Raw genomic sequence first — 23802 nt, 5'->3', positions numbered from 1 at the left:
ATGTAAAAAAGGGGGAATGTCATAATAGACTAATTGGCCATGGATTGTTTTAATCCAGTCATTTCCTAGATTTTGAGTGGTTGACTTTGCAATTTTAATATTGTTCACATATACATCATTTGTGACCACCAATATTGGCCAACTTGCCTTACTGCATGTGAATATTTCCCCCAGTTAAGAGCCACAAAAATGAACCTACTGGGTACCTTAGAGGGCTGGGATGGAAGAGAACTTCTGGGGACAGTTAAATCCAGGAATCCCTGTGATCCTTTTACTTCACAGCAGCATGGGTTTGGGTTAGATCTCAGTACAGCCCAGCAATATTGCCCTCCGACAACCTTCTTGGCATGCTTACAGCCCTCACTGGATATTCAGAATATCCAACAGCGCCCATGTTGTTGTAGTCCCCAGGGATGGTTATGTGGCACAGCCCAGTGGGATAAAATTGGTCAACTTATGAGCCATGTGCTGGTCAAAAGAAATTAAGTCACCCCTAGACATTTTTCAGAAGCCCATGTACCAATCCTTGTCCCTTACCTCTTTAGCAGAGCTCTCAGAAGAGAAATTCGGAGAAGTACCTACGTTTACTCTCCTTAGTAATTTAGGTCCTCAAAATAGCAGCAGTTTGTTAGTCCACCAAAACAGTTTCTCGACAGTGTAATTAAAAAGTTTGGGGAGTTTTGTTATGTTTATGCCTTTTACACAACCTGATACATTTTCTAGCATGGAATAAACATGGATTAGGAATACAGATACTACACATTTCTTTCTGTTGCAGTGTGATACCAGGAAAATTTTAAAAAGCAAAGTGCCGATTCAGTGCTGTTGTTGATCATTTTCAGGCTTACTTACGTAGAAGATTTTAAGTTTTCAGCTAAGGTGTTGGACTTTTGAGGGATGTACACTGTATAAGCACACATTGCCTCTGACTAGCCCATTTCATTTCACTTTGGCAGTGAGACTAGTTTATTCTAGGGTTTCTCCTCTTTGGAAGAAATGAGGTTACGGTATCCTTCTATTGAGAACATGTTACACAAATCCAGGAAAAATGCTTCAGTTAATATTTGCTAGCAGACCAACCATGGAAATATGTCATACAACTTGCATTTTTTAAGGCACTTCTGGTTTTGCCCTCAATAAGCCAAGAAATATTGTGTCATCTTATTATAATATTGTAAAACATTTAAATATTTGAAACTAACATAGGGCTTCATTCCATCTGGGAAAGAAGACCATGAGGATAACACACCACTGACTGTCCAATTACAGCAATATATGTATTGAAGTCAAAATATTTAAACACGTTATAAAAGACTTCATTTCCATTGTAGAGCAGAAGCACATCTGCTGTACTTCAAATACTTCTTATCCATGCCAAAAGAACACTATGAAGAGAAAATGCATTTTTTATGTGCTTTTCCTTTGAGTTTACCCTATGTGAATATGGAAAGAGATTTTTCAGTAGGAAAAAAGGCACTAATTGTGATCACTTGACATTTTGTGTTTGCCCTACAGCTGCCATTTGTGAGTAGTATGGAAATCAAGTCCTGGCTCTGGATTTCTGGCTTAATCTTTTAAAAACCTTGAATATTGCTAAAATAGTATTGGACAGGAAGGAGAGGAGGGACAACATGGTACAGATAGAACTCCTATAATTCTGCAATGCTACGCTCACTTCCTACCAAAACATTTTCAGGCATTAGCTAATTTGTATTGTTCTTCACAGAGAAATATTTGATCTCACAATATTATCAGCAGTGATGAAGTGCACCTACATTGATTATAACACAGCTTTGTTTTGGGGGCGTGCTTGGGTTTTAGTATTAAAGCTTCAAGCACATATGAGTTCCAGACAGGCAGCAGTGGAGTGGTGGCTTGAGAGTAGTAACTTCAATTTCTCATTAAGTAAGGCTCTTATGTTTGCTCACTGGTGAATCTAGAAGACTTAATACTTAGTGAGAAGCATCCACCTTTGTTGACAATGTACTTTACTAGTGCAGTAGTCTCAGTATTAAAGAGCACCCCAGCAGGCAGTCAGCCGGCCTTCCCAGAGCTGCTTATGTTCACAGACCTGTTATGTGTTCCTGCCTGGCACAGGTACTCAATCTCTTATTTTAACCGTTAAGTTTATCCATAAGGTCTTATATAAAGCTGACAGCTGGATGGGGCATGGGAAGCAGAAAACCTTGAAAGCTTTTATTTTGTACAGATTCTTCTGGGAAGCAAATGTGCAGCAGCAGCTGGACAGGGGATCCACACCAAGGTAGCAGAACTGCTTCCATATGGTGCCCAGAGCCCAAGAAAAAGCTCTTGGGGACACAGACTTTTTGCTGTTAACCTGAGTGAGATTGGAGCAGGAGTGCAATACAAATGTTACGCACATGGAAGTGATGCAGAAGTGGCCCTGCAGATCCTATAGACCCCACACACAGGACACAGAGACAACATTGCTTATCACTATCTTGCATGGGGTTTTGGAGAAAGTGGAATGGGATCTGTAATCCATCACCCTAAAGCTGCTGGGTACAAGAAATAGAAACATATTCACTTTGTAGGTACAAAAATTGCCAGCATTTTGGTACAACTAACAAGCACACTGAAAAGGATTAATGTGCGTGGTATAAGTCATACTGTTGCCTGGCACTTTTGCACTTGCAACTGCTACAAGAAATCAGACTAACTAATATTAGGCTCTAATGTACTCCAGTGTACTGTACATTTTCAATTATTTCAAAAGCACAGTTTATGAAAATTATGCTCATTTTGTGGCAGAAGAATATTTTATGCCATAGCAGACATCTCAGTTATAAGACACTGTACAAGAGGGATTTGAAAGTAATGTTTTTGTGCTTCACTTGTCTTCATTTGTAGTGCAAGAAGCTTATGAGATTTGTGTCTCTGCTGATAATACTTCCCTTCTGCTTTCTTTAAATTCTTACTGTGCCTTGGTTTAGAAATTTCAACTATTGCTCTTTGGTTTTGGCAGTTTTATTTTTCTAATTTTAGTTTTAACCGAAACCACTTATCTCCTCATGGTGCACAAAGTAGGATTTGTATGCAATTTTAACAACAGCTTTTTAGATTTCTCATAAATTAAATAAAAAAGGAACTGAATGTGAGTTAGTTCAGAAATGTAGGCAAGTGACCTTTTCAGCCAAGTGACCCTAGCGGTGCTTTGTAGAAAGATCATTATTGTTATTCTCTTTTTTTTTTCCCACTGCAAGAAACAGAATTGTTCTCCCTGTTCCTACCACTACAAAGTGAATACCTGCTACCTTCTCCAACATTACCATAAAAACAATTTGCAAAGTGAATTGCATTCACCAGTGTGCATGGTCCATGCTTTTATTCTGCACTCTATGAATAAAATTAAATTTAGCTTTCCAGACAGTAGATGAAGGAATAAATACTTGTAAGTGAACTGCACAGCTATGTATCAAACCAGAAATGAAAAGACCATCTGACCGAGAAGTGTGTTGAAAAGCTTATGTTGAGAATTCCAGAGATCCTCTTCAAAACAAACTATCAAAACAAAATAACTTTCTTTATGAAATTGGGCTCGTTCAATTTCTGATAAAAATAGCAAATCTTCTTAGACTGGAGACATTAGATAAAACTAAATCAGACCTTATTTGAAGACAGATAGAACTATCAGCTCACAGACCACTGGACAATAGGTTGCTGGAGTTCATAATCAGTAAACCTACTTTTTGTCAGTGATGATAAGCATTGTGGAAATTGAGGTTATTTAATTTCTTAAACAAATAATTTCTCACTGAAAAAAAACAGTGATCTCGAGCAATCGCCAAAGCACCTGTCCTGTGAAGATGGTATGCAATTATGAGGGTTTCCCTGGATGGTAGTTTCGAAGAAGCCCACAACATGCGTAAAATCGACAACTATCAGACTAAGAAATGACAAAACAGTTGAACTGAACTTAAACTGCACAATTATAGTGAATTATTAGTAGTATTTCCCGTACAGCTTACTGATCCTTTAGAATTCAGGATATTGAAAGAAGCATTCTGTTGGTATTTCAGTGAAAAAATGTCAGTGAAATTTCAGGCATCCTCTAATGTGGGTATAAACACAGGGCTTCAGGAGTACTGACACTGACATGGGATGGCTCAGTTTGTATAAGGAGGAATCGGTGGTATTTTTCAGCGATGCTTTTAATATATTTGTTATAATGATTCCCCACACCAACTACCAGCTGAAGGATCATACCAAATTTTGCTGTGAGAGACTCTTATCAGCCACTGATTAATATGCTGTGATGTATAGTACCCATTCATTCTTCTCTAGTTTCATGAGATTCTGTAGTTGCAGTTTCTGAGCTTTCCTTGCTGGATGAAGTCATGTGAGGGGAAAAAAATGCACCAAACGAACTGAATTTATCATGACTTATAAGATCACAGTTTTACCATGTAAAACTCTGTGAAAGATGATTCATACTCCAAGAAAGTCAGAGAATGTTGTTATAATTGTTGGTCTCAGCCGCAAGTTCACCAACTGTATATACTTAAATAGTTCACACTGTTTCCATTTGCAGATAAAAATGTGATCATATAATCCTTTCAAGATAAGCTACCACTAATTTTAAACACTATGATTAGTCTCTCTTTATTTTTCAAAATAGGATCTCATGGAGTTTCACTGTGTTGAATGCAACTCCTTGAGTTGTGAAAAGCTCCCCAAGAACTTCTGAAATTCCAAAGATATTTTAGTCCTGACAACATGCATGTGTGGTATGTCATTCAACCCCTCATGATAATACAACATTTTTGCCTGTATGTTGTAAATGGATCCATTTGCTCCATTTATATTTTGTGTTGCAGCAGCTATGTGAACTCGGAAGTTACTTCAGCTGACAATACAATCAAGTCTTTTCTTTACTGGTTACTTTAAGACTCTGAACTGCATTTAAATTCAACAGTCATCAAATCTGAGGATTGTCTTGGTCTCTTAAGATTAATTCTTCCCAGAAAAGTTCAGAATAGATTTTTTATTATTATTTCAGGATAATTTTGCATCTTAAAATGAACAAGACTGAAATCATCACCATTCCTTCCCCTACCTCCAAACATGTCCACAGTAAGAAATGGAGGAGTTCTTGCTATTTGCGTCTCCAAAGCAGTCAGAGTTTGGCTATTCTGAGTCAGGGTCACAAGGTTTCATATTTCCCTCCATTCAAACCTTGTAACACTTGGTCATAAGTCATAAACCAGGCTTCTGCATGTTGCTCTTATCAGTGTGGCTGGCAGGAAAAGCAGCTTTTTTGGTAAACTGGGGAGGCTGAGCAGAGATTTGAAATTGGCGTGAAGTCAGCACCCGTCTCCTGAGGCCATCAGTACCGCCTGGCTTCTTCCACCCAGGCTAGCAAATTGTTCATGTTCACTCTTGAACTCTGTTCTGCGTATGGCAGGACAGAGATGGACCAACCTGTGAAAACTGTCTGTAATTAGCTGCGTATGACTGTGCTATTCAGTGTTGACTCTGCAGCCTGGCAATGCTATCCATTGCTCACATTTGAGGAGTTATATTAGGCATGCATTTAACAGTATTTGAGTTTATAAGATTACATGTGAATGCCCGTTTTTAGCTGTCAGGAGCAGAAGCTAAAATATTTTCAGTGAACCCCATTGCCAACTAAACAGAAACTGTAACTAAGCAACACAGAAACACCGCTTCAGTTATTCATGACTTGGAAACATGATTTACCCAATGTCTGCCTTTCCCTCACCCCCCAACTAAAATGTCTAGATTTATTTGACTGTTTTATTTCACTAATTGCAACATGTTATATACCAAAATTTAAAAAGCCTATATGAAACTGAATCATCGTCCCCACAAAAATTAGTATAGCAGTGTGATAATGCTGAGTCCAGGCATAACAGTAGCAAAAAATTACAATAGTTTCACATGATTATATAGAGAACAAGGTCATGAATAAATAAAATAAATGTTTTTGAATTACATTTTTTCTTTACAAAACTGAAAGTGGCCTTTTAGTTAGAGATTTAGAAGGACAACGTCACAGGCAATGACAGCGCTACTATCCCAGTATTACAGGCCTATATTTGTGCCTGACACAGTAACCCATTGCTTGAACCAGGTCGAAAAGACTTCTTCCCAACAATACCATAGCATTGGCCACGTGAATACTGTGACTTTAAGTATGTTATACAAAGTATTTGTCCTGTTGTTTCTCCATCCCTACTAATCCTGCTCCTTCTCCTCTTTTGTCTGGTCTCAGTGGATGAAGGATGGTAGCAGAGCTGCTGTTCAACTCAGTCCTGAGCTAGGAATTCTTATAGAGCATTTAGCCTTATACAGGAGTCAACTTTTCTCAAAGGCAGGGTGGTGTCTGTACTGGTTTATACAACTGAAATGTGTAGGCATTTCTTGAGAAGTCAAAATTTTTCTATACCTCTCAGGTATAAAGAGATCTAGATGGTCAATAATACATGTCCCATGAGAATGCCATGAGAATTATCCTGTGAGTCATTACACATGAAATTATACATTTCTGCAGTGTGCACCAGTATTTCAGCTTCTGCCTCTAGACAAGTAAGCAATGCACAGTGAAACATACTTTCCAAGCTACTCATCGCCAGTGGGTTCATAAGGAGCATCATAAGTTAACTCCACCAGAAAAAAATGGGGCCTGCACCTGAAATTTACTTCTGAGTCCTGAATTTTAAGCAGAAACGTAGTTACCAATTTTGTGAGTCACTGCCTCGGAAGATGTGCAAAGCCTGAGTTAGAAAAATTCATAATGCCAACATTATGGGAATTCTGCGAAGTTGGACCTGTTAGGTGTTTTCTGTAGTAGCACCTTAAATTCAAAAAGAGCAAAAGGTCATTAAGGCCACAAAGGAAGACTATTTGGCTTTTCACTGATGTTACAATAAATTAGTGCTAGTCTAGAAAAATACACAGATTTACAAATGAAAATCTGCAATATACAGATACTGCTTAGTTGTTGAGGGGCTCTGATAGACATTTTTCATCTTTTTCAAATGGAAACATACAATTTTCAGATGAAAAATAAATATGCCTACATATATGACTGTATTTCACTATCTTATTAAAATGTGCTGACCACTTTGAAAGCAAAGACAATGGCTCTGCCTTCATCCCTGTAAGATGTGTGAAGAATACTGTATCGCTTTTCCCAAATTGTCAAGGTACAGAATGAGCATTCAAAAAATGTTCAAGTGAATCCTTCATTTGCTGTTGCAATTACTTCTTGGACAAGTTATGGAGTTTGAATTTTTCCATCAATTTTTATCAGTTTCAGATTTCAAATTTTTAAAACATGAATTAATAACATCTATTTTGGCCATCTAACTAACTCGGTTTATGTTTTCATGTTTTGACACAGATATTAAAAAGGTACTATTTTGAGTTTCACTGAAAATGAATACATTTTCAATTAAAACAAAAAATTCCTTTTTAACCAATGGAGTGACTATTTTAAATAGTTATTTAGGAGACTCGACAACAGAATGAGACACCTGAGCTGTGTTGGGTCCTGGGAGCAATCTCACAACGTTAGTGCTGACCTACATGTATTCTGATCAGCTCGCTGAGGGCCCCAGTGGGATCCAGCTATTCCATTCTCGTTTGGGAATGTTCCTCGGGCATAGTAATTAACCCTACATAGGTCCTTCCCTTGTTAGGTATTAATTACATTTGTGTCAGCTACACGCACCAAATCACTATAAGATTTCCCAGTTACAGGGGCATTTTATATTTGGGAGAGGACAACTTCTTTCTGTGTCTTTTTATCCTTGTCATTGTAGCTTTCTATGACAGGTACCAAACATGATGGTTTCTAAAGAGTTCAGATCTACCTTTATGAGCTAACACCCCCCAAATGTTATTATAGGCAAAGAGAGCTTCAACAAAAGCACACTAAATAGGCTGCTTCTTGGCTGAGCTCGGAAAGAGACATACCAAAAAGACAAAGAACTTTCAGAATTGTAAATGGTGCAAATGAGAAATAAAAGAATTGCAAGCCTAGTGTCCTCTTCTGGCTGTCATCTTCCTCCTTGCTTGCAGTCCAGCAGCTTTTTGGAGATTTGTTTTGAGGCCAGTGAAAGTTCTCTTCCTCCTTCCACAACCAAGAGCCACATTTAAGTTAGAAATAATCCCATCAGCCAGAATGTTCTTTGTGTCCCTGCAACCTGTACCTGTGTCATTGAACAGGCTTGAGAAGAGTAGGTACCACTCCTACTGAGCTTGACAGCAGAAGATACCTGTGAGATCTGGCACATTTCCCAACACAACCCAGAACCTGCATGCTTGATATCCTGAGCATGTTTTGAAAGAGAGCAAGGGAGATGTAGGAAAATATTTTTCAGCTTTTCTTGTTAATCGACCAATTGGTGAAGAGAAGTTCCTACTTCTTTTCAAAATCTAACTTTTAGAGCCAAATATCTTCGAGATATTAAGCCCTGAACAGGTTGGTTGGTTGGTTGGTTGTTTTCCATTCTGGAGCTCTTATCATGTGGGATCTGAAAACATATTTAGAGCTTGTGTATAGCTGGCAGGTATAGACAGCAACATTTAACATTATTTGAGTCCCTGTCATCTGGGTTTCAGATCTGTGTGGACCACTTAATGCTACTTTTTGTCGCACATGCTGAGGGTTTTCTGTTCATGAAAGTTAGAGCTCCGGGGAGAAACACTCCTCGGGTCTCACCCCCGAGTTGAATGAAGATGCAGTTACAACACACACCTTAAGATCATATCCAGTAACAACAGCTGTTTATTAACATACAAATCTTTAAGAGTCCAAATCTGAATGGACAAAAGCAGCTTTTCGTAGTACTTATGCTATGTTATTGAAGGATCTTTTAAAATAAACAGCAAATAAAATATGATGATTTTTCTATGAGGAAATTACTAAATAAAAATACCTTGATAGACTACATGCATGTTTAAATACATTTATACATGCTTGCAAGTATAATAGATGGGAGTCCTCCCTGGCTTATAGCACCAGAACAAAGCCCACTACATTTAAACAGGCCCCCAAAAGCTGTAGAGAACTTGCTTGATCCCAGTCTAGCCATAAAGAAAGTATTTCTCATGTGTGTCAAAAGTTTCCTTCATTCAGAGTATTTCCCGTGCCCCTGGCTTTATAGCCTGATCTCTCATTATCACATATTTCAAGTACTTTTGAGGTGGACTTCCAGTTTGAAACTGTCATTTTGCCCATTTTCTCTCTTCTAGGCTGTAAGCATGGATGAACCGTTACATCCTCTGGGATTTTGCAACAGTGGGTAAGTGTCCTGAAACTGCCCCTACCCATCCGTTTATCTTCCTGTGCAACCTTAAAATCCTGTGCATTATAACATTTTGCTTATCAGAATAATATTCAGCACCGTGTGCACTTATAGTTGTTCGTGTGAAAGATGCTGTTAAACAGTTTTAGGGATTTTCTCATGTGTTACTGTTCTTTGAAATACCCTCAGAGAAGGAGGATAGTGGTTGTATCATGAGGCTTCAGAAATGTTTTGATTTTCATCTCAGCACACTGACCAAAAAGACATGAGTCGCTTCATGGGGGCCCAGGAGGGTTGGACATGCTTCAAGCAGGTGGTTTTGAGTGCACAGGAACAGGCTATACCAGTGTGCCGAAAGGCTAGCCGGTGGGGAAGACAACCGGCTTGGCTAAACAGGGAGATTCTGAATGAAATCAGAAATAAAAAGAGACTTTACCGACTGTGGAAAAAAAGGGCTGGCTACTTATGAAGAATTTATGGAAATAGCTAGAACATGCAGAAGAAAGATCAGGGAAACAAAAGTGCAATTTGAAGTTAACTTGGCCAATTCTGTCAGGGATAATAAAAAGTCCTTCTTCAAATATGTTAATAACAAAAGGAGGGGCAAGGAAAACCTCCATTCTCTGTTGGACTCTGAAGGAAATATAGTTAACAAAGATGAGGAGAAAGCTGAGGTACTTAATACCTACTTTGCCTCAGTTTTTACCAGTAAGACAGGTGGCCCTCAGGACAACTCATCTCTGGAGATGGTTGGCAGAGATAGAAAGCCAAATAGGCCCCTTGTATTCCAGGAGGAAATAGTTGGTGATTTACTGAGCCATCTGGATCCTCACAAGTCTATGGGACCAGATGGGATCCATCCTAGGGTGATGAGGGAGCTAGCAGAAGAACTTGCCAAGCCGCTCTCCATCATCTTCCAACAGTCCTGGCTGACCGGGGAGATCCCATGTGATTGGAAATTGGCCAATGTTACCCCAGTCCACAAAAAGGGCTGCAGAGCTGACCCTGGCAACTACAGGCCTGTCAGCCTGACCTCGGTGCCTGGCAGGGTTATGGAGCGGATCATCCTGAATGGAATCACACAGCACCTTCAGGATGGACAAGGGATCAGACCCAGCCAGCATGGGTTTAGGAGGGGCAGGTCCTGTCTGACCAACCTAATCTCCTTTTATGATCAGGTGACTCACCTGGTGGATGAGGGTAAAGCTGTGGATGTGGTCTATCTGGACTCAGCAAGGCCTTTGACACTGTCTCCCATAATATACTCTTGCAAAAGCTGGTAGCCCATGGCTTGGACAAGTGTACTCTACGCTGGGTTAAGAACTGGCTGGAGGGCCGGGCCCAGAGAGTGCTGGTGAATGGGGCTGCATCCAGCTGGCGGCCAGTCACTAGTGGTGTTCCCCAGGGGTCAGTGTTGGGGTCATCTTTATTGATGATTTAGATGAGGGGATTGAGACCATCATCAGCAAATTTGCTGATGACACCAAGCTGGGAGGGAGTGTCGACCTGCTGGAAGGCAGGAGGGCTCTGCAGAGGGATCTGGATAGACTGGAAAAATGGGCTGATTCCAATGGGATGAAGTTCAATAAGGCCAAATGCCGGGTGCTGCACTTTGGTCACAACAACCCCCTGCAGCGCTACAGGCTGGGCGCAGAGTGGCTGGAGAGCAGTCAGACAGAAAGGGACCTGGGGGTGCTAATTGACAGGAAGCTCAACATGAGCCAACAGTGTGCCCAGGTGGCCAAGAAGGCCAACGGTATCCTGTCCTGTATCAAAAACAGTGTGGTCAGCAGGACAAGGGAAGTGATCCTTCCCCTGTACTCTGCATTGGTGAGGCCACACCTGGAGTATTGTGTTCAGTTCTGGGCCCCTCAGTTCAGGAAAGACATTGAAGTGCTGGAGCGGGTCCAGAGAAGAGCAACACGACTGGTGAAGGGACTTGAACATAAGACCTATGAGGAGAGGCTGAGGGAGCTGGGGTTGTTTAGTCTAGAGAAGAGGAGGCTTAGAGGTGACCTCATCACTCTGTATAACTACCTGAAGGGAAGTTATAGCCAGGTGGGGATTGGTCTCTTCTCCCAGGCAGTTAGCAATAGGACAAGGGGGCATGGGCTTAAACTCTACCAGGGGAAATTTAGGCTGGATATTAGAAAGAAATTCTTTACAGAGAGAGTGGTCAGGCATTGGAATGGCCTGCCCAGGGAGGTGGTGGACTCGCCGTCCCTAGAGGTTTTTAAACTGAGATTGGACATGGCACTTAGTGCCATGATCTAGTAAACGGACTAGAGTTGGACCAAGGGTTGGACTCGATGATCTCTGAGGTCTTTTCCAACCCAGTCGATTCTGTGATTCTGTGATTCATTGTAAGTATCCTGTCTACCATTGCTTCATTTAGGTTTGCACCTACCTCTTCCTGAACAGAAGATCAATCACACAAACATGCTGGTACACAGATGGTAAAATGAGGAATTAAAACACTGTTCTCAGTTTGCTGCGTTTTATTACCTGAAGAGCTGTGTGTTAGGACTAGTTCTTGGAAAGACTCTTCTTTGCTCAGGAAGTGGTTGACAGGGAGAGGAGGGTTCTGAGCAGCACAGGGCCTCCTAAAATGCACTCATAGCATTTAAAATACCAATTTGAACTTTCTAAGGAGTAAACTCCGTTTGGGAAAGCACAAAGGAAACTTAGTAATTGACGTCAAATAAAGAACTGATAAGAGACAGTATCCATAAAAAGACTCTAAGTCTTGTGTTCTTTCATTAGGTATTCAGCTGTTTAGAGTAAAAGAATAATATTATTTGAAGTGTGTTTCTGTATTATGTTCCAGAAGAAAATTAGAACTGCAACAGGGCCTCTTCATTTCTTTTGGGGAGGGTACCAAAGTGAAAAGCAAAAAGTTCCAGGAGCTTAGTACCAACACCATGCTCTCATAAGAATAAATCAAAATTATGACAGGTACTCTGTAATGAGCACCTTTTCATGCTTATGTTCATTAAATAAGTATATGAACCAGAGTCTGTTGAGAAAAGGCAATCTTAGATGCACAGTTGATCATCACTGTAAGTAATATAGTACGTGATAGAATTTAATTGATTTGGGATTTGAAATTTACCTGAAAAATTTAAAAGTGCATCCTTTCTTACTCTGTTACTCTGATTAACAGAACAATGGAGCAGTTAGAAAGCTGTGGTCAGCAGAATGCCAGTCAGTAACTTTTATTACATAGATGGGTGTGTTGTGTATAATGTTGCTGCCTCTTATGCTGCTTTTAAAATCCATGCTGAAGCTTTTAATCAGTGCCATTCGGGATCCGAAGCAACACCATTTTCTCCCACACTCAGGACTGCCTTGCCACTACTGTCTGAGAGTGCGCTCCTCCTACAGAGGATCTGGTCAGTAATAGCAGCAGCTGCAGGAACAGTGCGTTCAGCATGCCAGACTGAAATTCATGTTTCAGGAATGTCTCCTAGGGGGGTTGAGCAATTCAGTCAGATTTGTAGTTAAAAGCCTTTCGCTGTAACTCAATTACCCTCCAGTAGAGAAGAGGAATGGTCGGCATTTATTTGCTACAAATGCGCCTTGCAAAAAACAGTATTACAAAATTCTTCCTCAGGTGAAAATTCCACTGACAATGGGATTTACCTCTGCTGGAATTACAGGCTGCTGGATTGGGAATATAAGGGAAAAAGCAAAGCAATCAACAGCATTTTACATGGGTTTCCACATGCATTTGCTCAAAAATGTTAGGTTTTTTTCTGTCTGAAAAGTAGTAACTACCACTGTCCAGCAGGACCCCAGCAGTGCCAGGAAGTTGTGGGTTAGGGGCTGTTTAGAAAAACATCTATTTTATTTTTTCTGATTCTCATTATCATACAAAACACAGAAGATCCTTGCAAAGAATATATAATCTGCCTTAGGCAGGTGGTGCACTCTCACTGACCAAGTGACAGATTTAACTGGCCTGTAGCCATCCAATTTGCAATTTTCATCACACATTCTGCAATTCTGGCTTAATCTGAGTCATGGCCTGAAACAAGAGAGGAAACCGCCGCTGTCTGGCCAAACTGTCTCATCTTGCAATATGAATACTGTGTATTCCTTTGCCTCATGATTCCCACAGTCAAGTCCTAGCCTTCCAGCCGGCCAGGGAATAAAAGCAAGGGCATGCAGACTTGCCCCTCTGTAGACCATCTTTCTGCCTCCTGGTTAGTGAAATGAAGGCTCACACACGGTGAGTGGGGCAAAGGGCTGAAGCACACATATGCTAGTGAGAGTTGTGTGATACAGGGTAAGGAGAAAAGAGTGAGGGATGACTTGGATGCTTTACAGATTATTTATGATAGAGCCAAAGATTGTGACAGTAACTGAAGCTTAGACAGGCCTTGGGAAGGAGATAGGGCCAGACCACAAATGGAGTTAGTTAAGGCTCTTGTTTACCACTCAGCTGAGATCTAAGCAGGGGAAGAGAGAAGAAGAAGGAAAAGAAAAGAGGTGCAAGTGAAAAACCAGACAGAAGAAGCTGTGAGAAGTAGTATACGCAATGGGGGAAAGCTGTCTGGAGATTGGCTCTCAAGACTTCACTCAAAAGGTGTTCACTCAAAAGGACCAGGGAACAGAAGGTGGTCTCTTATGTCAGGATACCACACAAAACTAACATTTTAACACTTTGTGCATGTACTCTTTAGCCAGCAGTATGACAGTGAAACATCTAGGCTTACGCACATGTCATTTGGTTGATTCTGCCAGAATGGATTTAAAGGAGAGAGCTTGACCAGGCAGATCTGCACAACCTCTTCGGTTTTGCAGGAATTTGTTTTTAATTTTTGGCCTGACATCAATTCCCCCATCAGGTAGTTTGAGCAGTGTGAAACACAGAGATCTATAACTCAGTTGAAGCATTATATACTGGTGGCAATTACAGAGACACGGTGGGACAGCTCACATGACTGGAATGTGGTCATGGATGGCTATGTCCTTCTCAGGAAAGACACGCCAGGAAGGCGAGGTGGTGGAGTTGCTCTTTATGTGAGAGAGCAACTACAGTGTATTATAATGTTTATAAATATGTAAAGGGTGAATGTCATGAGGACGGAGCCAGGCTCTTCTCGATGACAACCAATGATAGGACAAGGGGCAATGGGTACAAACTGGAACACAGAAGGTTGCACTTAAATATGAGAAGAAACTTCTTCAGGATGAGGGTGCTATAAAACTGGAACAGGCTGCTGAGGAAGGTTGTGGAGTCTCCTTCTCTGGAGACATTCAAAACCCACCTGGACACATTCCTGTGTAACCTCATCTGGGTGTTCCTGCTCCAGCAGGGGGATTGGACGATTTTTTGAGGTCCCTTCCAATCCCTAACATTCTGTGACTCTGTGATTCTGTGATTTTGTGATACTCCATATTGTCTGAAGCAGCAGTCTCACAGCAGCAAAATTTTCCTCCTTTCCACACTTACTTTCTTTTGGAGTCTAGAAGTGATATGCTTTCAAAAGTGTGATGTGTAAGGCATTGTGCAGACAACAAGGTCAGTGCGACTCATAGACTTACCAGGCAAATCCGTGACCTGGACACAGGACAAAAAATATCTGATGTGATAGAAAGGTTGCTGGTCTGGACAGAGGGATAAGGCAGAATATCTAAAATAGAAGGAAAACAGTGTGAATTTTCATAATGTTCAATCTGAGCTGGTGGTCCAGGTGATATTCACAAGTACCGTGTTCTTTTCTTCCAAGCTGATACAGAATAATAGTTGCATGGGTTAAGTTCAGTTAGGCTATTGATAAAAGTATCTTGTTGATAAACAAGAGAAGCTTCAAATCGCAGTGCAAACATATGTAATCACTCCAAAGGTACATGTGAGACTGCAGTGCTTCCAAATGCACTGGGAAGGGGTGATTTTGGGAAATACTGCCTAGCTTTATGTAGGGGAGAAACAAGAGAAACAGAAGAAGTTAAAAAAAAAAAAAAAAAAAAAAAAGGAGATATTAAGTAAAAAAAAAGAGAGATTAAAAGGAGAGTAAAAAAAAAGTAAAAAAGAGAGTAAAAAAAAAAAGCGAGTAAAAAAAAAAAAGGAGAGATTAAGTAAAAACGAAATATAGCCTGAAATAGCTCTAGGAGAAACCTGGCGATGCTACAGGTAAAAGAATTTGCTTGTTATTGTTCAGATCCTCCTATAAGCACAAAATCAGATCTTCCTGCATTCTCCATTGCAGCTGTGTGCAGACATCCCCTCCTCTTATCATGAGCTGCTTTTACAACAGAGAGTCTGCAGGTTCTCAAACTCTGGATAACCACTTAGGCTGAGAACCAATAGCAATAATAAATACCTTTTGTATCCTTCACGATGAGTCATGGTGTTCAAAAGGTAAGAGGGATTTACTCATAAGGGACACGCAGTGATGATTCAGCAATTGCATTTTCAACAGACAGTCAAACAAACTTCACTGAACTATAAGAATGCTTCTGTACTGATCTCCTGGAAATACACAAAGGGAGTTGTTTTTACATGACTAAAAGTGATCGCATTACTCAGAACCAGAAGTATAAAAGGGAGACTGGTGAGCAGCCAACTCTCCCAGCAGACAAGCCAAATAGATATCTAAGCCCTCACAAAGTTGTCTTTGCGTTCTGTCTTGGAAGGGCGTTTTCATAAGCAGTTATCTGGATTTCTTTATAAGTAATGCACTCCTATCATATAGCTCCAGATCACTACTACTAAGTGCCAAAACCACACTGATGCTGCATTCTGTGGTTCCAGAAATAGCTGAAAGCACATGAAATGTTAAAGATGTTTGACATTGCAAAGTTCCACATCATTAGTTCATCACAGGTGAGTTCTAGCCTATCAGAAAGTTTGCATATAAAGATTTTTAGGAAATTCTTGAAGAGAAATGACATCTACCTTTGTAGCACCTAGTGAAGGCTAGCCTTTATTTATAAATCCTTGCTACACCAATCAGTTCCAAACAACTATGGTCTCTCTTCCTGGAGTCCAGCTGATTTCAAAAGGCCCACGTAGATATTAACGTCTGAGTATGCAGAACAGAAATTTAGAAGTCTCTGTGTGGCTACAGAGAACTTTTCCATCAACTGTAGGAAGAGCTGGGTAGGACTCAACTGCCCAGGACACAGTTGTCTTTGAGACTGAACCAACCTTTGAGCCACTTCCACCCACTTTGTATTCAGATGAAAATGATACATATAAACCTGTTGACAATGCCTACAGAACTTAAGACTTCTGTGTAACCACCAATTTATAACTTCAAAATCAGTAACAGTTTATGATATGTTTTAAACAAATAAATACCTTTTCTTCTGAGGCACAGATCAAGGAAAACTTTAAAGGGAATATGACAGAAAACCATTCTAAAACATAGTTCCAAGATGAATGGAACCTTATACAGATGGCACTCAGTCAGTAATTTCTCAGAACCATCCAACTGAGGGGTTAGAGTTTAAAGACTTTAAAATTCAGATTTATTTCTGTCTGAACAAAATACGTAGTGTTGACTTCCTGCAACAAAATACGTAGTGTTGACTTCCTGCTGCTTAAAGGAAAAGGCACTGAGCAGATTCCATCAAAACAGGTGGAAAATGGAGCCTAAGCAGAGTTGCGTGAGACAGACCAGCGAAGCTCCAGCGCTTTTGCATTCTCTCTGCTTTTCATTTCTCATAGGAAGGAATACAACAAAAAGTGTTTGTGTGTGTGTGTGTGTGCATGTACCCATGCAGAAGATTTTTTACAACAAATGAATGTAATACACTTTGTTCTACACATTAGCACCCAGCTCTTGCTGCCAGATCAGAACATTTTGTGTGTATGCATTGCTTGGAAAATGACAAAAAAAAGCAGCTGGAATCTTTGGCAAGTCATGTAGCGCTTCTCACAATCAGCATGTAGGAGGTTAAAATTAGAGTCAGAATTTGTTTTTGACATATTTTAAAAATAACTGACATTTGTCCTGGGAATGTGCATCATCTAGTATGCATTAGCAAAAAATCTTTCTACATCTGAGTACACTGTAGCAAAACAAAAGAGGAAAGCTTTCAACAAGCAAAAAAAAACCAAAACAGCAACATGATCTTGAGATGCATAAAGAGGAGAATAACCTGCAGGGCACAAGAAATAATCCCTCTGCTCTTCTCTGCACTGCTTAGGTCACAGCTAAAGCATCGTGTCTGATTTTGGGTACTGTATTTCAGAAAGATTTTGGCATGAGAGGACTAGAGGCAACATGATAAGAGTCTTCAAGGATATAAAAGGCCATTGTAAAGAGAAGAATAATATTAAGAGTTTTCCCTGTCTACTTTGCACAGGGCAAGAAGTAATAAACTGGAACAAAGTTTAAAATTAGACATTAGGAGGGAAAATAGTGCATGTACTGAAATACTGGAATAGATTGCCTGGGGACATTGTGGGTTATCGGCTATCAAAGACCTTTAGGAAGAAATAAGGTAAACATCTATCAGGAACCGTAAAACTACAACTGATCCCATTACAGGGCAGGAGGATGGGCTAGGTGACTTCTGGAGGTTTCTACCAGATCTATGGGTCCCTGATTTTTTGAGGGGAGTGATAGCATGCTAAAGCATGAACCTCCCTCATAGGTTGTGAAATTTCCTGACTGTGCAGTGTCTGAATGGACAGATTCTGGTTCTGTTCACACTGAGTTTGCATTAGTTTCGTTTCAGAGCAAGTTTTTACACAGTTTAGGCAGCAATCTCTGATAATCACTCTTTGTTTGATCACTCATATACAGGGTTTTTAAATGTATCTTTTGGGTTTGCCTTGGAGAAGCAATAGGTCACACTGCTGAAATTTGCATCTCTCAGATTATATTTATATAATGTAGTTATATATATTAAAACAAGCAAGTATTATTATGAAATAAGTAACTCAGTGCTTGGAAATTGGATCAGCTATGACATTTATGGGTTAATGTCTTAACTACTGTTGCCTTATATGGATTTTTTTCCTACTGATTGGGCTACTACTTCATTTATTTTTAACATGCGTCCAAATTGAGGGCCACTCTCAGGTTTCATGGTATCAGCATAGCCCATAGCTGTTTCCCTCTTCTTTCCCTGTTCTTTTTTTTGACTGTTCATTAGGTTTTTACCTCACCTCCAATAAGCTTGATCAATAAAGTGAGCAGCAATGACAAATCTTCCAGAGCAGTACTCCTCCTCTGCAAAAATTCAATTTTAAAGCAAACAAGGGTAGTCTAAAACAATTGGAACCAGAACATAATAACAACAAAGCTGGCTTTTCCTTGACCTTGGATTTGCTTTTAAAGATATGGAATATTTCCAGTTCTGTGGGTGTATAAAAGATGGCAGGAGCTCTAAATACCTGCTACACCAGTGTTGACTTCTCTTCCCACTCACAAAACACCACTTAGGATATCAAAATACTAGTGCTGTCAGGTCTTCATTGCACGTGTACTAATGCTGAGGCTGAGAGAATGAGTGACAAAAGATGTGCTTAAAATGCTTTATAAGTTTAATCCCAAAGCATGGTGTGTTTTTCTGTACACATAATATTATCATGAGTAGCTGTCCTGATGATCAGTGATCTCCAAGACAGCGTGAAGAATCCTCGTCCAAATACACCATGAGAAATACACCTTTAACATGTCCTTTTATTATATTCATGCTCAACAAAGCTCTTTTCTCCAAAGGAAAAGCAATTTTATCATTTCTAATGACATTTTAAAAGCTGTTACATATTTTTGGTAATCCAGCACAGATGACACATGCAAGCTACAGGAAAGAGAAAAAGAAAGAAAGAAGGTGAGACAATTCCTGTCTGAGCATGACAGCAATACAATATCCCACACAAGTAACACAAAAAGCTGTTTTGAAAGCCAGGTACTTTCTGCTGCTCTTTACAAGAAGCAGCAGTAAAAAAAAAATAAATTAAAAAATAAAAAAATTCTACTCTTAACAGTGATTGTTTCCCGATTTCCTCATTTAAAAGGGTAACTCACATTAATAGTCAGCATACCAGTAAATAAAACCAGTACCAATGCCTTCCAGTTCTATTCATATCTGTTTTGGTTTACATATGTGATGTAGTATATTTAGCTCAGTCATCAGCAATGAGAACAGGATTTCTGTCCCTCCAGAACTTTGGGGATATAAAACTTCAAGCTGAGCCTACATACTTATACCAAATTTTGGTCCATCAGCTAGAATGGGAAAGAATACAGCACAAGAAGGTGCCGTTGTATGTTTAATGTAACACCACCTGCAGTAGACTTCAGATTGAAAAAGCAATAAATCTAGTGCATTAATCCAGATGTTGCAATTACTCTTTATGGACTAGAGTAACCTAACTCCTTGAATAAGGTTTAAGAAAGGGAAGAATATAACAGATCGTATCAATTTTTTCTGTGGTTCTTTTTTTTAATTTCTTGCCATTGTTCAGCATTACACAAAGTTTCTACAGATCCCCCATAAAAATAAGCCAGTGGTTTATTTATTGTGTATAAGCAAGTATCTACAAATTAATTTATTACAAGTGTCTGAGGGAATCTTTGTGAAATATATGTTTGTAAAATAGTATTATATTCAGCTAAAAATGAAAATCCAAATTAGTTGCAAAATCCTATCATTACAGTGATTAAATCCATGGCTTACCTAAGCCTGTATTTCAAATGAAATGTTTCTGCATTTATTTAAATGGTTGTGACCAGACTACTTAACAGCAAGAGATTAGCCCAAGAAAAAGCTGCTACAGCAGCCTGTCACCCTTCAGCCAGCAGCTTTGTCTTTCACTAGATTCTGAAATGCTTTTTTTTCTTCCTTGTACATGTACACTTGCAGCAATGTATTTCACAGCAACACTGCACCTGCACTTTAAAGCATAAATTCAAACTCACATTTTCAGAACCTGAGCCAAATCTGACATTATTTCCATATTTGGATTTTTACCACTGTAACTGAGATAAAGAAAATGAATCAAGTCACTATCAGAAAAGTCTTGCGGGTTTTTTACAGCCACAAAAAGCCACAAGGTGCTACCGTCCAGTCAGCTGCCTGTGCCATTCAGTTCAATTAATCTCTTCTTTCCCCTCCCCTGGTCTCCAACCGGATGGATCAGCACGTCCAGAATGGGCTGTGTTCCTCGGGAGTTACTAGAAGGGCATGCGATGTACCAGCATGTCATGGAGCCAACACTAGTCTGAGTAGAAACCATTTTCATCTGGGGTATGTGAGACAGCCCATGTGTGGCTGAAGAGAAGGGCACACAGCCTGTGCATTTCCTGCTGAGTCCCTGAATGCTCAACACTGAGAAAACAGAAATTTGCCAGAAGGAATAACCTTTGTCAATAGTCTCAGAGGAAGATGCTAAAATAGCATGCAGGAATTCGCTTGTTTAGTGATTCTTCTGGAAGAGAAACATTACATTTGCTACTCTTCATCAAATTATTGCTTTGTCCAACCCATCATTCAGCCTCTGGCGGTGGCAAATACTACATAGTTCAGAGAAAATGCAAGGAAACTTACAGAGGACAATAATGAAGTACCTTATTCTAGATGTTTTCTCTTTCTGACCCGATCATTTATTTTTATGTTGTCCGAAGTATTTGTGGCTGTTCCTATTAACCTTTAGAAATTAATTATTCATTTGTTCAGTCCCACTAATCTATTGGTTTTGCCAATATCTTGTATTACTGAATGATTAAATTTATTTATACGTTGCATCTAAAATATATTTCACTAGCTCTTACCTTGGGTTTTAAGTGTGTGACTCTTCTCTGTATTGCTAAACCTTCACTTGGTCTGTTTAACCAAAATCTCAAGGGCCAGTTGTGTACTGTAAGCATCTCTTAGGCTAGATAGGAAGGACCAGTGTGGTCACTCACAGGCAAGAAGAAGGAACCATTTAAATTAAAAACTGACTGCTGCATTCTGCTATGTCCCAGTGCTTCAATCCAAACTGATGCTTTTGTTGCCTTAAACACACAAGAAAGTTCGACATTTTATTATGTTTACAAGTTAAAGACAGAAAGTCTGCATACACTGTTTTTCCTTAGGGAGGTAGGTTTTCTTCTGGTAAGTAACTGGATGTGCATGAAGTTGCAAAGGCAGACACCACAGAAATTATACGACTAAAGTAATTGCATAAATGATCGTATCTTATTTTATCTGCTCTGTCTCTAGAATGTGGATCACAGTGTTACAGTGGGTGTAGCAAGGCTAAACGCTTTGTAGTGTGTGACATGCATATTCCCAGAAGAATAAACTTTTCTCTGAGCAAAAGGAATGTGCCCATACGCTTTCTTTTCAGGCAGCTTGCCCTCTGAATATTCAGTGTACACATCACAGGTCTTGTTTAGACTCGTACAAAGTATGTGGGGACTTTCTTATTAGGTCAGCAAAGCTTACCATGAGGAGTAAAAGGCAGATGGACACGAAGCTGTCAGCATGCTGCAGAAACCAGGATGCCTTAACCATTTTGACCCAATGGGCTGCCTAGGCCTGAACAGCTCTTACTGAAGTTAATTTGAACTGACAGAGTTAATGCTTTTAAATGTAAGCAAATAAGATGATCTAAGACACAATGTATCGTCTTGTGTTGCGATTTGAGATAGTGCAGGCCCAATTCACCAGACCAACATAGTAAAGTAAGGCTGGTTTAATATACTTCATGGTATACCAGTATTCTGATGATTGCAACACTTCTCGCCCAACTCCGATTTCAAATTCATTTTTGTACAGAGTAGTTCATACCGCTTGACCCAGAAGAGATGTCATAAATACAGAAAGGCAGAGAAATCTTTCATGTGGTTGAACCTTCAGGAAAGACACTACAGCATTAGAAGAGGGGAGGCAAATTGCCTTTATGCCTTTCTCCTACCAAATGAAATATGAACAAAAAGATTTATACCTTCTTGGCATAGGCTGGCATGGCTTTTCCCCTGAAAACAGGGATTATCTGCAGAGCATTTAGAAGATTTTGCTTTACGTTCCAGACAACTCTTCATCAACACACCTGCATCTCAATGAGAAACTAGTAATCTGGAACTGAGGGAAAAAACTAATCTAAATGTATATGTTCCTTTTTAAATGACATTAAAACAATCCTATCAGTATAATAAAATGGTCTCAAGAGTTTTCACAGTCACCTGGAAAGCCTTATACCAGGCAAGTACCTGCACCAAAAAGTAATATACTTTTATACCAACACAGTAGTATACTTGCTATGCTTAAGAAATAAGAATATGAGTGGGAACCAGCAGCCAAGGAAAGATTATTTTATACATCTTGTAGGCAGTTCGAAATAACCACATGTCAGGACTTGTTACACTATTGTGAGCACATATGCAAGTTGTATACAAGTTACATCTTGTACTTTCTCAGCCATTATTAGGTATAGAATAGTTTTACATCTCTGAGCAGTCAGATACAGCCGAAGACACCAAAGGAAACAAAAAGTACCTCTAGTTATGTCTCCTCAATTAGATGACAAAAAAAAATCAGTACTTGCCTAAAACTTCAACACTCGTTGTATTTCCAAGAAAAAATATTTTTCAATTATTTTTTTTTTTTCCAGGAAAAATGCTCTTTTAGCTACACGTGGTGCTTGTATCTAAAGAGAATTTTAAACTCAGGACATCACCTAAGTAATTAATAGGACTTAGCCAAAATGTCTGCTTTATAATTAATTATTTTCTTTTGGAGAAATATTTTTTATCCTGAAAAACAAAGAACAGATTATAGTAGCCATTCTGGGTTAAAACTAAAAACAAACCTAAAATTGTTATAACTGTCTTTCTTTTATCTAATTTAGTCCACCACCAGCCAATTAATTTAAATAATAACAACCAGCTCTTAAATTAGACTTATTGCCAGTGATGACAGGAGATTTCCATATGCATATAAAGAAATTCTTACATATCTGTGTAAATCACTTTGTATTGGTTGATTTGATAAGTGTGCAATAGTGTCAGTTTTGGGGGTATAATTCCCTGGGATGGTAATGCTATTGCTGAAATATATACATACATACACACTCTTAAGTTCGTTGTTCGGGGTATATTCCTGTAAACAGTCAAATATAAAGACTACATGACCTTTGATTTAGTTTATCTGCAGAACAAAATGATGGTCCTAGAATCACAGAATTGTTGTGGTTGGAAAGACCTCTGGAGACTGTCTGGTCCAGCTTCCTTCTCAAAGCACATTCTAGATGACTTGTATCAAAATACCCTTTACTGATTCACACTTCTATGAATTTTCACTTTTTTCACCTGTTACGACAAATGCCTTAAATCACCTTTTCATGCTCTTTCTATACAGTGGTAATAGATGCCTTGGAAATCTTTTACAAAGCAGGTGGTTGGTTTCTTTGGAACACATCCAAACTAATCATATTTGTTATTCTGAGATGCTCATGACATAAGATCTAACTGGAATCAACTTTGTTATGACATTATTTGTATCCTTCAGCATCGACAGTCTGCACAATCAGTTGTTTCTTATTTATACTTCAGAT

At 39.4% G+C, this 23802-nt stretch overlaps 1 protein-coding gene across 8 annotated transcripts in view; it reads left to right on the top strand.

Annotated features, from left to right (window-relative positions):
* Positions 1 to 23802, top strand: part of LOC102091784 (neurabin-1-like) — a 124171-nt gene that overhangs the window by 12106 nt on the left and 88263 nt on the right. For all 8 annotated transcript variants that reach the window (XM_065068770.1, XM_065068763.1, XM_065068767.1 and 5 more), the window contains exon 3: positions 9244 to 9293. The gene's annotated coding sequence lies outside the window, so the exon portion shown is untranslated. The remainder of the gene's footprint in view (positions 1 to 9243; positions 9294 to 23802) is intronic.

This window comes from Columba livia, chromosome 7 (assembly GCF_036013475.1).
Source record: "Columba livia isolate bColLiv1 breed racing homer chromosome 7, bColLiv1.pat.W.v2, whole genome shotgun sequence".
NCBI lineage: Eukaryota > Metazoa > Chordata > Aves > Columbiformes > Columbidae > Columba > Columba livia.
This window is presented reverse-complemented; position numbering and strand designations above follow the sequence as displayed.